We start from the raw sequence: 13,452 nt of genomic DNA, 5'->3' as shown, positions 1-13,452 counted from the left end.
TCGAGATCCAGTTGTGAGGCCGCCAGGCACGAATTATAAGCCGGTGTTCACCGCTGATACAAACCACATATCGCTGGAGTGTAACAACAAATATTTCGAAAGCAGAAGGAGGAAGGACTGTTACCAAACCGTTGGTGGAGGTTTGTTGACGATATCTTCAGCGTAGTTAACGGGAAGCCCTTCCACAAATTTTAGATGAGATCAACGGAATTCACAAGGATATCAAATTCACTCACAAGGTAGAAAAAGACGGGAAACTCGCATTTCTCGATCTTTTAGTCATCAGGGAATCGTCATCATCTTTCTCGCTTGAATACGAAATTTACAGGAAACCAACAAGCACCAAAATAGTTATCCCTTATACTTCCAACCATTCGTTCTGGCAGAAAATGGCCGCCTTTCACCACATGATTCATCGAATGCAGACTCTTCCACTCAGCGATACAGGAAAGGTTAAGGAATTACAGTACATCTTCGAAACAGCAAGACTCAACGGATACAAGGAGACCACAATCCAGGCAATCATCGATAAAAAAGCGAGAATTCTACAAAGGAGATTATTTACAACCCTCACCGCAGTACCTGAACCATTGAAACGAGTGTCCGTTTCATTTGTTCAAGATACCTATTACTTGTGAGCTAAGGGGCCATTCAATAATTACGTAAGCATGATTTCCAATATTTCAGACCCCCCTCCCCCCCTTGTAAGACATAGTAAGATTTTTCAATACCACCCCTCCCCCCCTGTAAGATCTTACCAACTTTGTTTTTTTCTTAAATCGGTATTTCGAAAGAATCGGCTTTTTGGTGATCAAAACAACACTTTTTAATTTAAACAACCATTTAAAAGGCAAAAAGAACTTCACAGATCAGTTGAAGCAGCCTGATTTAAAATAAACGTACAATATAAGGTAAATGGGATATGTTAAAATGTATGTGTTGTTACTTACTTTACTGAAAAATAACGCATAACTGTTGCGTTTTCTCAGTTTCATTGCTTCACATTTTTGAATTTTGATACTGACTGCATTTTGCAAGTCGTCAAACGATTTATTGGCTTTTTTGATTTCTCGCCAAACATCATTCGCTTTTTGTTGTGCAACAGCTGCTGAAAATTCCGAATGAGCTTCCTTAAAAGCCCGCTGCAGCTTGATGTGTAGGTCCCCTTGTTTAGACATACCGTTTAAAAAACGATAACAAGACAAAAACGTTTTAAAAATTACGGAAATTACAAAACTATGTACTTAAATCGATCAATTTCTATCACACCAAAACAACTTGCAACTCTCGACGTAACGAACAAAACAATCGCCATATTGTTATGATATCAGTCAGTTTCGAGCAAGGTTTTAGAAAATCAAATACCAGGTAGAAAAAAACGATTTATAATAGTAATAGTCCTTGACGTATTGGTATTCAGTATTGAAGTATTGTTTAGAGCATTGGTAAACTGGAAGAGTGGATGACATTATTAATAAACGATCCATTAACGGGAAGATTACCGCCGGATCCGTAGAAATTGACCTTGACGCGCATTTTATTTTTTCTAAAATTCTTTCAAAAGGATATCAAAAATTCAAAAACATCCGTTTTTTTTCGTAGATTTCAAAGAAAATTTACGCATAAAACATTTTTTTTATCTCATTATTTAAAAAAGTTGGATATAAAACAAATTAAAAAATCTGAGTTTTCGATATTTTATATTCAACTTTTTTAGATACAGAAAAAAATTTGTAATACGCCAATTTCCTTTGAATTTTGCGGAGAAAAACTGATGTTTCTACAGATTTTTGGTATCTTTTTCCAATATTTTTAGAAAAATATAAACGTGAATTTTTCGGCGGTCGCGGTAAGCATAATTCCGCTTAAGCTGATGGCGAAAGTGAGGATATTCAAATTTTACATAGGTATCTTCGATGTCTCTTCAAATATTGCTTCTTGCGGTGAGAAAATAAACATATTTTGTTTTTTTTTTTTTGACGTAGCCTACGTCTTACGGGAAGGTACTGGGGGTAAATCGAAAATCTAAAATTGCGACCGTCACGAAACAGGTGCTATTTTTTGAACGCTATAAGCTTTGTCATTTATAGATGAAATTAAAATCCGAATACACCAATCGAAAGGAATTACCTTTTGTAAGCTGTTGCAATAAACTTTTTTTCAATTTTTCATAAAAAACTGTTTTAAAAATGGACAAATAAAAAGTGATAATTTTATCACTGTTTTCATGAAATAACCGCCAGCCATCATGACGGTCACTGTTGGACGCTTCAATGAATCACCTTACTCATATCTGATTGTAATTTAGGAACCAAATGAAAAAGAATTTGTATTCGCATTTCTATGAGGTCCTGAATTTAACCAAGTTTTACTTAGTTGGAGTAGGAAATCCAAAATATGTACATAGGACCGAAATCATAGGTTACTTCTACTGTATTTTAAATCAATATCTAGAAAAAATGCACGAGAATTTCACTACACAGCTTAACGTAGTCTACGTCAACCCTGCGGTCGTGTCTTGTACACAACCCCACCATTGTTGGTATTATTCTTTGGTATTTTTCCTCTTATGTCATGCTGGTCAATACCAAATTTTGGTACCAGATCAGAATTAGGTATTCATTAGTTATTTTCTCCTGCTCGGGTAATGGTAATTACTGTCAGAAGTACGGACCAGCAAATTGAACATTAAACGCAATTCTAGGAAATACTAGAATTGTTATTTGGAAAGCTGCACTAACAATCCTTTTCTTACGTAAGATTTTTATGAACCCCCCCTCCCCCCATCATAAGAGATCATAAGAAATTTGAAAACCCCCCCTCCCCCCCTAAATGCTTACGTAATTATTGAATGGTCCCTAAGACCACAGTTAAAACAATTCGGATTAGATTTAGTTTTCACCAGTAGACATAACCAGTTGAAATCATTGTTAGGATCTACTAAAGACCCAGTTAATGTTTTAGGTAAAACAGGTGTATATAAAATAAGCTGTAGTCAAACCAAGAGAACTTTAGCAACTAGATTTAAAGAACATATAGCGGAGGTTAATAAGGCCAAACATATGATTTCAAATCAAAGGTTGCAGAACACCTCTTCACAGAGGACCACCAACTATCGACCGGGGACATCACGATTTTACGGACCATATATACACCATGGAAATTGGATGTTGCAGCCTCGAGATCAACAAACAACGGAATTCAACTTTACTCAACAGGGATCAAGGAAACGGACACACATGGCTTTTCAAGTAACTACCTAGGACACATCCACGAGTAAGCAGCGGACTAAATACTTGCTCCTACAGGAAATTAAATTTAAGGTTACCTAGTTGCTAAGTGAAAATGTACCTGTGTTAATATATATTCGGTAAATGCGATCAGTCGAGTATTAGTACAAGCCACTGAAGAATTCTGCACATTGTAGACGAAATACGCGTATCTGTCAAGGATAAGCAAATAAGGTAGTGGAATTAAATGGAAATTACTAATCCTTCTCTCAGTCCGCATCGTGCTCTCTTGCCGTGCGGATCTATTTGCTTTTTGCTTAAGGAAGTGTTACTACTACCTAAAGCTACAACAAATTTAAACAGCACTTTTCAGTGCTCAACCTGTAAAATTTTTTCTACCTTGTTCAACTCCTCTTATTCCTCTTCGATCCTTGTTTGGACCCTACCCGAGGTAATCCTTCTTGGATATCGATTTGGAAAATTCCTCTTCGATCCTTCAGATTCTTATAGTAATCTGCTTGGAAGTCGATTTGGATAATCGCATAATCGCACTTTTCAGTGCACAACCTGTAAAAATTTTCTACCTTGTTCAACTCCTCTTATTCCTCTTCGATCCTTGTTTGGACCCTACCCGAGGTAATCCTTCTTGGATATCGATTTGGAAAATTCCTCTTCGATCCTTCAGATTCTTATAGTAATCTGCTTGGAAGTCGATTTGGATAAAAAATTTACTGCCGCCATGGCGCCTAAACGCAAAAGAAAGGGGCAAACTCTTGACCCCCCTTCTGAAGAAATTAATTTGAGTAATCAATTTGATTTGCTCACGGATGATGAGAATGATCCATCATCCAAGAAAAATTCTAGTAAACTTTCCCGGCTTAATGCCAAGAAGGAAAAGATTCCCCCTATTGTGATAACCACTACCGATTTCCATGCTCTTCGCATGGAACTTTTGAATTTCGTGAAAGTTAAGTTTTCACTACAAATTGGACGTCGGGGTGAATGCCGTGTATTGGCTGAAACCTTGGACGGATTTAAATGTCTTCTCAAGTATCTTACTGAGAAGAAGCACAAATTTTTTACTTACGACACCAAAACTGAACGTGTGTTCAAGGTTGTCATGAAAGGACTGCCCAGTGGTGAATCCCTGGATCAGATCAAAGATGAACTGGCAAAATTACTTGGAGTTGTGCCACTCCAAGTAATCAAAATGAAAATGAAATCCCGTCCTGGCGATTCGCGCAACGGGATTTCTAATGATTTTTATTTAGTTCACTTCAAGTCTAGTGAACTAAACAACCTTAAGGCCTTAGAAAAAGCTAGCCTTATGCTCCATGTCCGAGTGAAGTGGGAACACTTCAGGAAGACTGGAGGAAATTTCCAAAACCTCACCCAGTGCCGTAAGTGCCAGGGATGGGGTCACGGAACTAAAAATTGCTACATGCCAGCTAAATGCATGAATTGTGGTGATTCCTCTCACGCAAAGGACGACTGTCCTGTGAAGGAAGATCCTAAGAAATTTAAATGTTCAAATTGTGGTGAAAACCACAAATCCAATTTTTGGGAATGTAAGACTCGCAAAGCGATCCTACAATCTCGTTCTAACCGACAGGTAGGAAACGCTCCACGTTTCCGACCAGGTACAAATTCCTCTGCTGTTAACAACGGTCAGCGAGGAACAAATTCTACATTCGTACCCGTAGGTACAAATATCACCCCTGCTTCAAATGTTTCATCTGTACCTACTCCCCTCGCTGCTAACAATGTTCAGCGAGTTAATGGAGCTACCTATGCTGCTATTGCAGCGGGTAGAAATCAAAATACTAACCAACGTTCTAACGGAAATTTTGACAATTTTGACTTAGGAAGCATTACTGCCCCTAAAATGGAATTTTTACAGAATTCATTAATTGACATGATTTCTGATATGCTTAAATCTAACACCATGTTTGATGCTATTCAAACTGGAGTAAAATTTGCTAATAATATTGTCATGACTTTAAAATTCAGTAATGGATTTTAAAGCATTAAACATTTTAAATTGGAATGCTCGATCTCTTAAAGATAATGAAGATGAGCTATTTAATTTTTTGAGAGTTCATAACGTGCATATTGCCGTTATAACTGAAACGTTCCTTAAACCTGACCATAAGGTTAAAAAGGACGCAAATTACTTGATTTATAGAAATGATCGTCTTGATGGACCCTGTGGTGGCGTTGCCATCATTATTCATAGACGAATCAAGCATAAAATTCTTTCTTCATTTGAAACCAAAGTTTTTGAAACTTTGGGAGTTTCTGTTGAAACAAAATTTGGACAACTTACGTTTATAGCTGCCTATTTGCCATTCCAATGCGTAGGCCAGCAAAAGAATTTTCTCAAGGGTGACCTCCAGAAACTTACCCGTCATAGGTCTAAATTCTTCATTATTGGTGATTTTAATGCAAAACACCGCTCATGGAATAATGTTCAAAGCAATTCCAATGGTAATATTCTGTTTGATGATTGTTCTGCAGGTTATTACACTATTCAATATCCAAACAGCCCAACATGCTTTTCTTCTGCAAGAAATCCCTCAACTATTGATTTGGTCTTAACTGATTCATGTCATCTTTGTAGCCAATTGGTTACCCATGCTGACTTCGGTTCTGATCACCTTCCAGTAACTTTTGAAATATCCCAAGAAATAATTTCTAATCCCAACAGCTTTACTTTCAATTACCATAGGGCTGATTGGGAGCAATATCGAACATTTATGGAATATAACTTCGATCCAAACATTCCTTTGCAAACCAAAGATGAAATTAATTATGCTCTTGAATCTCTGACTACTTCTATAGTTGAAGCAAGAGCTGCCTCAGTACCAAAATGCGAGGTTAAATTCGATTCAATTATAATAGACGATGATCTTCAGCTCTTGATCCGTCTTAAAAATGTCCGTAGGAGACAATTTCAAAGAACACGCGATCCTGCCATGAAAGTTATCTGGCAGGATTTGAAAAAAACAAATTAAAAAGCGATTCTCTGCCCTGAGGAACAAAACTTTTGAAAATACTGTTTCTAATATAGACCAGAGTTCAAAACCCCTTTTGGAAACTCACAAAATTTTTGAAAAAACCTCAAAAGCCTATTCCAGCGCTTTAAGAAGGTGGTAAAATTTTGATCACAAATTTGGAAAAAGCTCAGAAACTTGCTAAGCAATTCGAGAGTTCCCATAATTTCAGTTTGGGTCTGACTAGTCCTATTGAGAATCAGGTTGCTCGGGATTATCTGAATATTTTCTCCCGGGAAAATATTTTTGTTGATTCCTGGGGGAATGATTTGGACGAAGTAAGGTCTATATCTAAAAAGTTTCATAATATGAAAGCTCCAGGTGATGATGGAATTTTCTATATCCTCATCAAAAAACTCCCAGAGAGTACCTTGTCTTTCTTGGTAAAATTATTTAACAGATGTTTCCATTTGGCATACTTTCCTGATAAATGGAAAAATGCAAAAGTTGTTCCAATTTTGAAGCCGGATAAAAATCCAGCTGAAGCTTCTAGCTACCGTCCAATAAGTTTGCTTTCTTCAATAAGTAAACTTTTTGAAAAGATAATTTTGAATAGAATGATGCTTCACATCAATACGAACTCAATTTTTGCAGATGAGCAGTTTGGATTTCGCCATGGGCATTCAACTACTCATCAACTCTTAAGAGTTACCAATTTAATTCGTTCAAACAAATCTGAAGGCCACTCAACTGGAGTTGCTCTTCTAGACATAGAAAAAGCATTCGACAGTGTTTGGCATGAAGGTTTGATTGCTAAATTGAAAAAGTTTAATTTTCCACTTTACATTATGAAATTAGTTCAAAATTATTTAACTGACAGAACTCTGCAGGTAAATTATCAAAATTCCAAATCTAATCGACTACCTGTTAGAGCAGGAGTTCCTCAGGGTAGCATTCTTGGGCCTATATTGTATACCATTTTTACTTCGGACCTCCCTGATTTGCCTCAGGGTTGCCACAAATCTTTGTTCGCTGATGACACAGACATTTCCGCTAAAGAAAGAAGTCTTCGTGTTATTTGCAGCAGACTGCAGAAAAGTTTAGATATTTTCTCTTCTTATTTACAAAAATGGAAGATTTCTCCCAACGCTTCCAAAACTCAACTTATAATATTTCCACATAAGCCCAGGGCTTCCTTTTTGAAACCTAGTAGTAGTCACATAGTCACTATGAACGGAGTTCCAATTTCCTGGTCAACCCAAGTGAAATATCTTGGATTAATACTTGACCATAAATTAACTTTTAAAGATCACATTGAGGGCATTCAAGCCAAATGTAACAAATATATAAAATGTTTGTATCCTCTTATTAACAGGAAATCCAAACTTTGCCTGACGAATAAACTTCTAATATTTAAACAAGTTTTTAGACCGGCCATGCTTTACGCTGTGCCAATATGGTCTTGTTGTTGCACTACCAGGAAAAAAGCACTTCAAAGGATTCAGAACAAAGTTCTGAAGATGATTTTGAAGTTGCCTCCCTGGTACAGTACTACCGAAGTACATAGAATTTCGAATGTTGAGACTTTAGCACAAATGTCCAACAAAATAATTAATAATTTCCGGCAAAAATCGTTACAATCCTCAATTGCAACGATTAATTCCCTTTATACTTAGATAAGATTTAGTTTTAGTTATTTAGTTTTAAGCTATCAATTGTTATACTGACATGCAGGTTTAAAAAACCTGTTTAAAATACTGAATTGCCAAGACAGGAACAATGTAAAAACACTTAGATAAATATCATAACAATTAAGGCTGGTAAGTTACTGTAGTAACTGGAGCACCTAGGTTAAAAATGAAATGTAATTTATTTTGAATTTGGAACAAATAAAGAGTTAAAAAAAAAAAAAAAAAAAAAAAAAAAACTAATCCTTCTCTCTCTCATTATACAGGTATTCCACTAAGACGCCCACATGCATCAGGAAAGATTTTACGTTTGAGTTGAAAATTCGAATTTTGGTACGTTGACTTATCTGGTTAGATTACCATATATTTTACGCACTCGCAAAAGCAGCCCTAGCCTTTTTGATTCATGCACCTATGTCACTCTTGGTCCTGCCATCTGACGCTATCTGGCTGCCAAGATAATGGAAACTTTCGACTTTCTCCACTGGAAGATTCCAATTTATATCAGGATTTTTTGAACCTTTTACACGTTTTTGGTTTTGCCGTTAATTTAGGTAATTCTTACCTGAGCTGCCCTGAGAAGGATTAGCCGGGCCGGGAAATTGAACACGCTCTTTCGCTGCACGATTTATCGCAGATGTGCTTAAGCGAAAGGGTTTTCGAAGGGGTAGTTCGTTCAGGAGTTTTCCGATTTCACAGGGCATAGTTTGAAAACACTGCCGTAAACATTACTTTAATTAAGGAAATTTATCAGTTGCTTTCCACTATTATTTGCCGAGCAATCTACTTAACTGTTACAAATGAGGAGATTCACATCAACGATCTGTCGGAATTGAACGAAACACTCGGCGGCTTATTTGATAGAAGTCGCAAGAGAGGAATTGAGTCTACCCCTTTTATACTGATTCACGGAGTTTTGAAGAACGCTGTCGGCTTTCTCCTCTAGAATAACGTATTCATCTTTGATATAAGCTACCACTTACTTACTTATCCTGGTCCGACATCCCTCAGGATTGCACCTGCATCACAATGTAACGCCAATTCACTCGGTCCGAGGCTGCTTGTCTCCAATGTCTTGACCGTCCCACACTTCCAAGATCCTGCTCCACTTGGTCTAACCACCTTGCTCGCTGTGCTCCTCTTCGTCTTGTATCGGCCGGATTCGAGGCAAACACCATTTTTGCGGGATTGTTGTCCGGCATTCTTAAAACGTGTCCCGCCCATCGTACCCGTCCAGCTTTCGCAACTTTCTGGATACAGGGTTCGCCATAGAGTTGCACCAGCTCGTGGTTCATCCTTCGCCTCCATACACCGTTCTCACATACCCCGCAATAGATGGTCCTAAGCACTCGTCTAATCTAATCTAATCTAATCTAATACAAACGCAGCCAATCTAATCTAATCTAATACAAACGCAATAATTGATGTTTACAGCATATCTGAGATATGATATAAACATCAATACCAACAATCAATACGAAACTAACGATTTTAAATTGGCTCACCACTTTAGTAGCCTATTGGTCCCAAGCAAACGATTAATGTACCCTATTCTAGTTGAAATTCTATTACTACACTATGTTTGTTTTGATTCGCTATGAAAGTTTGACAGATAACATCAGGGGTGTGTGGATTCATGCAGAACATGCAGGGGTGAGTGAAATAGCTTGGTACTGCTTGGGACCGTTGTTCTGGTACTGAGTGAGCCAAAAATAATAATGATTTTCTTCGGGACCCAGTGGTCTTAGAGTTACCTCTATGTCAATACGGCCAGGCCTACTGCGTTGTATTTGCCGCAAAGATGATTCTTGTAAATGAATGTGAACATTTTTTGAATCTACAGGGGTGAAAGGATGCGTGGACATACCGTACCAAACGCTCCGAGTTACTGTGTGTAGTTGTTTGTAATGTGTAAATATTTGTACAATATTAAAGAATCATAAAATTATGCCACGGAAGGATCTTACCGAATTTTCTCCTATGTTGGTAATGATTCTTTTGCGCTTAAAAGCTTCGTTGGATGCATCCGCTCCTCCGATCGGGAGGTTGCAGAAAAATCCAAACAGCCGGTTTGCCATCGACCTTGCATGTCCAAAAGCAATCTCGTGACAGGCGAGCTCTAGCGAATGATTAATCATCCCTCCAAAGAAATATGCCACCAGGAAAATCATCTTCCACGATTGGTCCTTCATTATGAACAACATCGCAAACTGCGTTAGCACCATGGCACCAGCCCACAAACTTGAACCGCGGATCATAACCGAAAAACATCTTGATCTGCGGATACTTTTGCAGGATAATCTTCCTTCGACTGGCGAGCGGTTTCTCGGTGTAACACCACTCGAAATCCGTCCTGGACAAGTGCTGGCCCATTGCGGTCACTTCTTAATTGCTTGGGAAATACTCCCAAAATGAAAAAACAAAATCCGAATTTCACAACACTGCTTCACGTAGAATAGTGAAGACGCTCAAAAGTAAAAGTACACCGCCCCGGCTGCAGTATCGATGATACCGACCTGGAATTATCCTTAGCTCGGCCATAAAAGTCTGCACTCGCGAACTTCTCTAGAAAAAAACGCGACGGAAAAACATAGACGAACAATTTGGCAACCGGAAAATTTTCACGTCCGTGTAGAGCAGTCAAAAAAAAAGATGGTCCTAAGCACTCGTCGTTCGGAAACACCCAGTGCTTGCAGGTCCTCCTCGAGCATCGTCCACGTCTCGTGTCCGTAGAGAACTACCGGTCTTATCAGCGTCACGGAGGTGAAGTTTACCCGACCTCAGGGTCTTGTGGAGTCCGTAGTAAGCACGACTTCCGGCAATAATACGCCGACGAATTTCTCTGCTGCAGTTGTTGTCCGACGTCACCAATGATCCGAGGTACACAAATTCATCCTCCACCTCAAACTCATCCCCATCGATTGTCACACTTCTGCCTATGCGAGCCCTATCCCGCTCGGTTCCTCCAACTAACAGATACTTTGTCTTCGACGTATTCATCTTTAATCAAACCTTCTCTGCTTCACGTTTCAGCCTGATGACTGCTCCGCCACGGCCTGAAACGTTCTTCCGACAATTTCCACGTCGTCATCGAAGCAGATGAACTGGCTGGACTTATTGAAGATCGTGCCCCGCATGTTAAAGTCCGCACGTTTCATAAGACCTTCTAGCGTAAAGTTGAACAGAAGGCAGGAAAGACCATCGCCTTGTCGAAGTCCTTTGCGAGTTTCAAACAAGTCCGATTAGGCACCCGATATCTTCACGCAGCACTGTACACCATCCTTCGTAGCCCTGATCAGTCTGGTCAGTTTCCCGGGAAAACCGTTCTCGTCCATTTTGTTCCATAGCTCTTCACGGTCAATAGTATCATAAGCGGCCTTGAAATCGATGAATACGTGGTGCGTAGGGACTTGATATTCACGACATTTTTGGAGGATCTGCCGCAACGTAAAGATTTGGTCCGTTGTCGATCGCCCGTCCACAAAACCGGATTTATAACTTCCCACAATTTTGCTTGCTAGCGGCGATAAACGGCGATAAACGGCGAAAGATGATCTGGGAAAGCACTTTGTAAGCCGCGTTAAGAATAGTGATCGCTCGATAGTTCTTACATTCTAATTTGTCGCCTTTTTATATACTGGGCATATTACCAACAATCAATACGAAACTAACGATTTTAAATTGGCCCACTACTTGATTAGCCTACTGGTCCCAAGCAAACGATTAACGCACCCCATTCTTGTCAAAATTCTAGTACTACACAATGTTTGTTTTGATTCGCTACACGCTTACTTCAGCTTACTCACCGGATGAGTCGATCGTACTCAATTTCGTCTGATGCATTAGGTTGTCAAAATTTGAGTAAGCGAGAAATGTCAAACTGAGTAATAGTCACTCAATCAGCCAAATCCGGGACTTAGAATAAAGATTCCATCCGTGTCGGAGCAAAAGGCTCTAAGAAACGGTGAAATTATTGTAAAACATCGACCAAAATGTATTAAGGTAAGTAGAAATTGCATGCGGAGACGGTTTTCAGTCGTCTTCAGCTCCAGTTTAATGAATCTGGAGCAGGTAATTTCCATATTTTATCAAAACAAATAAAAAAAACGGTCTTCCCGGCTGAAAATATTACAGAGTGGTTTTGACTCACTCTGCGCGGGAACGTCGTTTACTCAAAAGTGAGTAAAAGTGCGCCTACTCACTTTTGAGTAGCCATACTTCCCGATGAAATGAGCATGTTCGACTCAATTTTGAGTTGTTCCGAGTTACCGTGTATTACTCCCTTTTTCCACTTCTCCGGTAGCTGTTCTGTATCCCAGATCCTGACTATCAGTCGGTGCAGACAAGTGGCCAACTTATCCGGGCCCATTTTGATAAGTTCCGTTCCGATATCATCTTTCCCAGCTGCTTTGTTGTTCTTAAGCTTTTGGATAGCATCCTTAACTTCACCTATCGTGGGAGCTGGCATGTTCCCCTCATCCGCTGTACCAACGAAGCCATTCCTACTGCCGCCTTGGTCCTCCGCCTCTGCGTTATTTAGATGTTCATCGTAGTGCTGCTCCCACCTTTCGATCACGTCACGTTCGTCCGTTAAGATACCCTCTTCCTTATCCCGACACATTTCGGCTCGCGGCACAAAGCCTTGGCGGGATGCGTTGAGTTTCTTGTAGAACTTGCGTTTTTCTTGAGAACGATGCAGCTGCTCCATTTCTTCGCACTCCAGCTCTTCCAGGCTGCGCTTCTTATCCCATAAAAGATGGGTTTGCTGTCTTCGCTTCTGTTTATATCGCTCCACATTATGACGGGTTCCTTGCTGCAGCATCGCCGCCTGCGCTGCGTTCTTCTCGTCCAAAACCGTCTGACACTCTTCGTCGAACCAATCGTTCCGTCGATTCCGCTCCACGAACCCAACGGCGCCTTCAGCAGCGCTGTTAATGGCTGCTTTCACGTTGCTCCAGCAGTCATCAAGAAGGGTTTCGGTGTGCTCTCCCTCATCAGGCAACGCTGCGTCGAGGCATTGCACGTGCTCAGTTGCGACTTCGGGCAGCTTCAGTCGCTCCTGATTGTACCGTGGCGGGCGTCGGTACCGAATGTTGTTGGCAACGGAGAGTTTTTGGCGCACCTTGACCATTAGAAGGTAGTGGTCCGAATCGATATTTGCGCCGCGATAGGTCCTGACGTCGATAATGTCCGAGAAGTGCCTTCCGTCGATCAAAACGTGGTCGATTTGCGATTCTGTCTGCTGCGGTGATCTCCAGGTGTCCCGATATGGGAGGCTATGCTGGGCTGGAAGTAGGTACTACCCATGGCCAAGTTCTTAGAGGCGGTGAAATCGTCTAAGGCCGTTGGCGTTCGTTAGCTGGTGAGCGCTGAACTTTCCTATAACCGGTCTGAATTCCTCCTCCTGGCCGACCTGAGCGTTAAGATCACCGATGACGATTTTGACGTCATTACTTGGGCCCGTATTCCCGTTCCAGCTGCGCGTAAAAAGCGTCTTTACCGTCATCGTCACTTGCTAAGTGAGGGCTGTGCACGTTGATT

This window comes from Ochlerotatus camptorhynchus, unplaced genomic scaffold (genome assembly GCF_037179485.1).
Source record: "Ochlerotatus camptorhynchus isolate MF236.1 unplaced genomic scaffold, CSIRO-AGI_Acam_v1.1 ptg000257l, whole genome shotgun sequence".
NCBI classification, from domain to species: domain Eukaryota; kingdom Metazoa; phylum Arthropoda; class Insecta; order Diptera; family Culicidae; genus Ochlerotatus; species Ochlerotatus camptorhynchus.
The sequence above is the reverse complement of the archived record's forward strand: the minus strand, read 5'-3'. Positions refer to the sequence as shown.